Genomic DNA, 6,715 nt, shown 5'->3' on the forward strand with positions numbered 1-6,715 from the left:
CATCCCTCTCGGTCTCTGGGTCTTCTTCTGTCCCCCCCCCCCACATTCCCATCCCCCTGGGGGAACAAGAGGGGCTGAGCCCAGAGCGTCTTTCCAAGACAGAGTGAAGAAGGAAAGATCTTGAGCAGGGGGCTGTACTAGAAGACCTCCAAGGTCCCTTCCAACTCTATTATTCTGTTACTCCGTTAAGTGGTAGTACCCGTTTATAGAATAGAATAGAATCTGGAAGGGACCTTGGAGGTGTTCTAGTCCAGCCCCCCGCTCAAGCAGGAGAACCTACACCAGACATGTCAAACACAAGGCCCGGGGGCCAGATCCGGCCCGCGAAGCGGTTTCATGCGGCCCGTGAAACCATCCTGGAAACAGTGAGGGAACGACCCCCACTGCCTTGGCCCTGGCCCAGAGACCCTCCTCCTGCCAGAGACCCTCAGATCTGTCCCACTCCTGCCCAGGCCCCCATAGGCACCCTTGAAGTGAACGATGTAGAGCTGGCCAGAGCCCAGCCAGTAGGCCATACGCACTCTAGCCACGCCCACCCGGTAGGCCACGCCCACCCTGGCCACACCCACCTGGCCCCCTTGAGGGCATCCGCAATGCTGATGTGGCCCTCAGTGAAATTGAGTTTGACACCCCTGACCTATACCATCTCAGACAAGTGACTCTCAGGTCTCTTCTTGAAAACCTCCAGTGACGGAGCGTCCACAATTTCTGGTGACCAGCTGTTCCACTGGTTAATTGTCCTCACTGTCAGGAAGTTTCTCCTTAATTCCAGGTTGCTTCTCTCTTTGATCAGTTTCCAAACATTGTTTCTTGTCCTCCCCTCTGGTGCTTTGGGGAATAATTTGACCCCCTGCTCTTCTTTCTGACAGCCCCGCACACACTGGAACTCTGCTATCATGTCTCCCCTATTTCTTATTTTCTTTAGACTAGCCAGACCCAAGTCCCGCAGCCATTCTTTGTATGTTTTAGTCTCCAGGCCCTGGATCTTCTTAGTTTCTCTTCTTTGCACTTTTTCCAAGGCCTCAACATCCCTTTATACAACCCAGGATTGTGTTAGCTGGTTTGGTGGCTGCTGCACACTGCTGGCTCATAGTCAAGATATATGTCACTGGTGGGGCCACACGTGGACGTGCATCCGATTCTGGTCACCACAATATAAAAAAATGATGGCTGAGGCTCTAGAACAGACATGTTAAACTCACGACATCACATGACGTGGCGAGATGTATCGGGGCTCTTTTGCCATTGCCAGGCAATGGGGTGGGCGCGGCTTCCAGATGAAGCGTCTGGCCTGCGGGCTGGCAGTTTGACCCCCCTGCTCTGGAAAGAGTGCAGAGAAGACCAATCATGATAGATAGATAAACTTTATTGTCATTGTTTTACTGTGGGCACACTGGCACACATTAAAAATGAAATCCTGTTGCCTGCCCTCAGAAGTGTACAAATACATAACACACATATAAACATGCTGTAAACAACATACGTATATGCCTACACCCTTGCATATAAATACATATAAATAATAATCACTGTCCATCTTGAAAACGTAGCGGAAAGAGGAAACTTGAGAGTTCACAAGATTGAGGCTATATGGAACAAAACTGTCACTGAATCTGGATGTTCTGCTTCGGATACCATGGAGCCCCCCCCCCTCCTCCTAGAAGGGAGCAAGGAAAACAGGTTGTGAAGAGGATGCAAACAATATTTTCAGCCGTCCTCACCACTCTCTGCACCGCCTTCCTGTCTGAAGCAGGGATGCTTGCAACCCACACTGTGATGCTGTACGACTGGATGCTCTCGATCGTCCCTCTGTAGAAAGTGGTCAGAACAGGGGAAGGAAGATGAGCTTTTCTCATGCGACGCAGAAAATGCAGGCGCTGCTGCGCCCACTTCACCAGTGTCTCGCTGTTGAGCGACCAAGGCGTCTCAGTTGTACAATGAACAATTGAAAGAGGTAGATATGTTTAGCCTAATAGGAATAGGAATATTCTGTAGCGGCCAAGTGTGATTGGACACGCAAGGACTTTGTCTCTGGTGCAAATTCCGTGTGTGCAAATAATGAAAAGAAAGCAAAGGGAAGACCTGACATCCATTCCTTGAAGGGCTGTCATGGGGAAGAGGGGGTTGATTTATCATTTCTCCAAGAACCTGGGGGTGGGACAAGAAGCAGAGGGTGGAAGCTCCTCAGAGAAAGACCCAACACGGCAGAAGGGGACAACTTGACGCAGCTGATTTGCCCCAGCCAACCCCTGGTGGGACAACTCACTGCGGACACAATTCAACTCAAGAGAGGGACAAGTGAACTGCAGTGTGCCTTGCCTTGCTTTAGGTATTCCATTCCATTCCATTGTTATTCTACTACTCTATTGTGTTCTGTTCTCTACTATTTCCTATTCTATTCTATTCTATTTTCTGTTCTATTCTATTCTATTTTATTTCAGACAAATTATCAAAGAAGGAAATAAGGCCCTAACCAAGGATCCACCAACCCCTCTTGCTGGAGAGTTGGGTTCCCAGCTGAGGCTGGGTGCTTCTCACTTCCTGTTACTACAACGGGGTGTATCCTGAGCATCCTGGCTTTCTGGATGCCTCCCTCTTTCCTCACCTGCTAATGTCTTTCACCCCTGACCTGTCACCTTCCTGTTGTAAGAAAGAGATGGAACTGGCTGAGCCCCAGCTGTGACTGTGACATCCAATGGCTTCAGTCAAGGTACACTTTGTAATTCCAACATGCAAACATGTGTGGTCACCCAGGATCCTATTTTGCAACCCAGGATCCGGGAAGGAGCAGCGGCCCCAGGCTCGCCCACTCTGCCCTGCACGAAGCCCAGTTGCAAACACGATGGGCTTCCATTGATAACGATCTCGGTTATCTGCCCCACCTATTTGTCCCATCCAGGGAAAAACTAACAGTTCTGATGTGTTGAGAAATATGTTTTGGCAGCTTTCCATTTCCCTTGCTTCATCAACCGGCCTTCTCGCTTCCTGAAAACAGGACTTAAATACCCATCGCTCCAGCCCCACTGCACGTTCCCACTCAACCAGCACCATGAAGGCTGTGCATGGCGTCCTCCTCCTTCTGGGTCTCCTCTTCCTCTTGATGGAGATGCCCCCTTCGATGGGACAATTAGGTAAGCGGGGGCACCACCCCCAATATAGCAAATTTCGGCAACCACAAAGCTGCTCTTATAACTTTACTCTTTTCCTGACAGCTCTGCAGATTGCCTGGCCCCATTAAGCAAGAGCCATCAGACACATCAGAACAGAATAACAGAGTTTGAAGGGACCTTGGAGGTCATCTAGTCCAACCCCCTGCTCAGGCAGAAAACCTTGCACCATTTCAGACAAATGGCTGTCCAGTCTCTTCTTAGAAACCTCCAGTGTTCACCGCTTCTGGAGGCAGGATGTTCCACTGGTTAATGGTTCTCACTGTCAGGAAGTTTCTCCTTAGTTCCGGGCTGCTTCTCTCCTTGATTAGTTTCCATCCGTAGCTTCTTGTCCTGCCTTCGGGCGCTTTGGAGAATAGCTTGACTCCCTCTTCTTTGGGGCAGCCCTCCAAATGCCTTAATACTCCTATCATGTCACCCCCTGCAGGATTCCCTGTAGCTCTGAAGCCCCTTCGAAGCAAATTGAGAGCAAATTGACGCCAGTGATTTACATGACCTTACAAATAAGGAGCGGGGATGTTAGGGTGCTGCATTATAACATTATTTTCCATGAACATAAACTGAGAATTATTCTGTTTTTTGCATACAGTAGGTGCCCCAGGGAAAGTTTCAGAGAGGGCCAAACAAAGTCCCCGTCCTTTGGGACAGGTTTTTTTATTTCTTTCTACAACAATTCTTACTGCTGTTGCAGTGGGAGGCTTGGTATGCCTCTGCTTCTCTCCCTGCCTGTTCCTTGTGCAGCCGTGGATTGCTTAAAAGAATTATTGCACAATGCCAAATGAGAAACATTCCTGTATTGATCCTTCGATATTTTGGGTTTGGTTAGTTCAGTGTAATACGCCCACGCAGAAGAAAACCACAAATCGCTGTGAATGTTCTGCTTTTCAGTGAAGCCTGGGGCTTGTCCCAGGGCGAGAACAGGAGCCGTCTTACCGTGTTTACAGAGGTGTGAAAGCGACGAGGATTGCCCGGGAAAGCAGAAGTGTTGCCTTTTCGCTTGCAGCGTTGTGTGCAAGGATCCTGTCTAAGGTAAGAGCACTGAGTCTTAGGCCACTCGGTAGAGTCTTATAGATCCCAGTGTGGGTTGGAGCCAAGCAGGGATCCCTGAGGCTTCCGCCTTTCTTGGATCTGTGCCTGGATGAGCCAAACCCCAAATCCGATTGTGATAAAAGGAGAATGACCGGGTCTTCTCCAGACATTGGAGACTAGAGATGGTCTGATCCTGGCATTGAAAGATCTTGGGGGGGAAGAGGGGGGGCTCTTTGACGGCAGAGGATCTGGTCTTCTGTGCTCCTGGTGAGGAAGGTCCCGATCCTGCCATTTATTGGATATTTCTCAAGAAGGCTTCTCAAAGGCCACTGTGGCTTCAAGGGATCCCTCATGCCCGACTCTCTTTCTTTTCACAGGATCCTCCCAGTGATGGCCTTTCTGCATGGGACCTTCGGCCTTCCGAATGGTTCCCAGGGCATCAGTTTGACCCAAAGACCCTCCTTCTGTCCTGGGCCACTCTGGAGAGACCCTCCTCCCCCCCCTCCAACCCACTCTGGATTTATTCTTTCTTTTCTGCAATAAAGCATTGGTTCCTCCTTCCCACTGGAACTCAGGTGTCTTCCTCTGCCTTTTGTTCCCTCCCCACACTGCCATTCCCCTGGGGAAACAAGAGGGGCTGAGACCCAGGGATGCTTTCCCAAAGGGCAGCTGACTTTCTTGGCTTATTCCCTGAAAACGTTTCACTTCTCATCCAAGAAGCTTCTTCAGTTCTGACTGAATGTTGCAAAATGGAAAGATTTTTATACACACACACACACACACACATGTGTACACACACACACACACAATTTACACAAATATGAGCTGCCACTGCTGTGGCTACTGCCTGTGGATGGCCTTGGGCTAGGCTGAAACAGGCAATAAGATTTGTCCCGTGTCTGGGACTAAGCAAGTGTATTCTGAATGCTTAACAAACATTTAAAACACACACACACACACACACACACACACACACACACGTGTGTGTGTGTGTGTGTGTGTTAAATATTTGTCAAGTCATTTGAATATGCCTTGCTAATTAACTCTTTCTTTCCTGTTTTGGCCTAACTCAAGGCTATCCACAGGATATAGTCACAACTTATGACAGCTCATTATTTGTGTAAATTATTCAGATTGCTAATAAATTTTAGCCTACCTAAAATTCTTTATTAGCAATTTGAATAATTTATATATATATATATATATATATATATATATATATATATATATATATATGTAGATCTAGAGTCTCGGGTTTCTTCCCGCGTTCCTTTCATCTTCAGAAAGTTGTGGCGACGTTTCGACGAAATCCCATCCGTCATCATCAGGCCGGAGTGTTCCTCCTGCTGCTTCCAGGAGCAATGCGTGGTCTGGCTGTTCCTTTCCTTCCAACTGCCGGTGGGGCTGTGTTCTGAGGCGTGGCTGTCTTCTGATTGGGTGGATGCGTGGTTGTCTTCTGATTGGTTGGAGGCGTGGCTGTCTTCTGATTGGGTGGATGCGTGGTTGTCTTCTGATTGGTTGGAGGCGTGGCTGTCTTCTGGTTGGGTGGGGTGTGTTCTGAATGGGTGGGGTTTTTTGTTGTGTTGTAATATCCTGAGTGTTGTGATTTGGTGTCCTGAGGAGTGGGCTGTGTAGTGGCCTCCAGAGCTTTGGTTTGGCTCCGAGTTCGAGGACCTGCTATGTATCTCTGGTATGGGTCAGTCAGGTTCGTGTGTGCGTTCTTCTGTTTGGGTGATGGCACTTTTGCTTGACTTGTTCTGTCTTTTATGTGGGAGAGTTTTTGTTCTGGGTGTGGATGAGTCTTGCTGGGGCTGGTGGCATTATATATATATGGGGTTTTAAATACATCTTAATTATTGTTTTAACCTTGGGCATTTATTTAATCGCTTTTAACTTTTGTATCTTGTTTTTGCATTTATTGCCCTGTACACCGCCCTGAGTCCTTCGGGAGAAGGGCGGTATAAAAATATAATAAATATCCTAAAGAAGACCTAAAGCAGCTGATTTCTGAGGCTTTGGAAGTAGTATTGGGCCAGCCAGCATCTGAAATAGAGGGATGTATGGATAAAGTTTTTCGTGTAAATTCATGGATTGCAAGGCAGAGGAAGTTACCTAGAGATGTGGTGGTCTATTTTACAAAGAGAGCAACTAGAGATGAAGTTATTCAAGCTGCTTATGATACTAAAGTTGTGGTTGCTGAGCAAGAAGTGCTAGTTCTAAAAGAAATTCCTCCAAAGATTTTAAGGAGAAGGAAGGATTTTGCATTTCTCGTACAGGAACTTAAGCAACGTGATATTAAGTTTAGATGGGAGATTCCAGTCGGATTGGTGGTGATGCACGAAGGTAAAAGATATCGTCTGGTTACTGTGACTCAGGCGCGTGACTTCTACAGCAATGTTTTAAAAGCAACCCCTCTATCACTCCTGGAAGCTGTAAAGGGATCTGGAGAGGGAAAACCTCAAGAGGCTGAAGGTGGACAGACAGAGGAGAATGGTGCTGGAGGGGATCAAATTACAGCT

At 47.9% G+C, this 6,715-nt stretch overlaps 1 long non-coding RNA gene across 1 annotated transcript; it reads left to right on the top strand.

Moving 5' to 3' along the window:
* Positions 1-3,034: 3,034 nt before the first annotated feature.
* Positions 3,035-4,766, top strand: LOC308665724. Its single transcript, XR_014025936.1, has 3 exons — positions 3,035-3,131; positions 4,056-4,196; positions 4,574-4,766. It is a non-coding gene; the product is annotated as an uncharacterized lncRNA (long non-coding RNA).
* Positions 4,767-6,715: the final 1,949 nt, after the last annotated feature.

The sequence above is a fragment of the Vipera berus genome, assembly GCF_964194415.1.
Source record: "Vipera berus genome assembly, chromosome: 3".
In the NCBI taxonomy this organism is placed as follows: Eukaryota; Metazoa; Chordata; class Lepidosauria; order Squamata; family Viperidae; genus Vipera; species Vipera berus.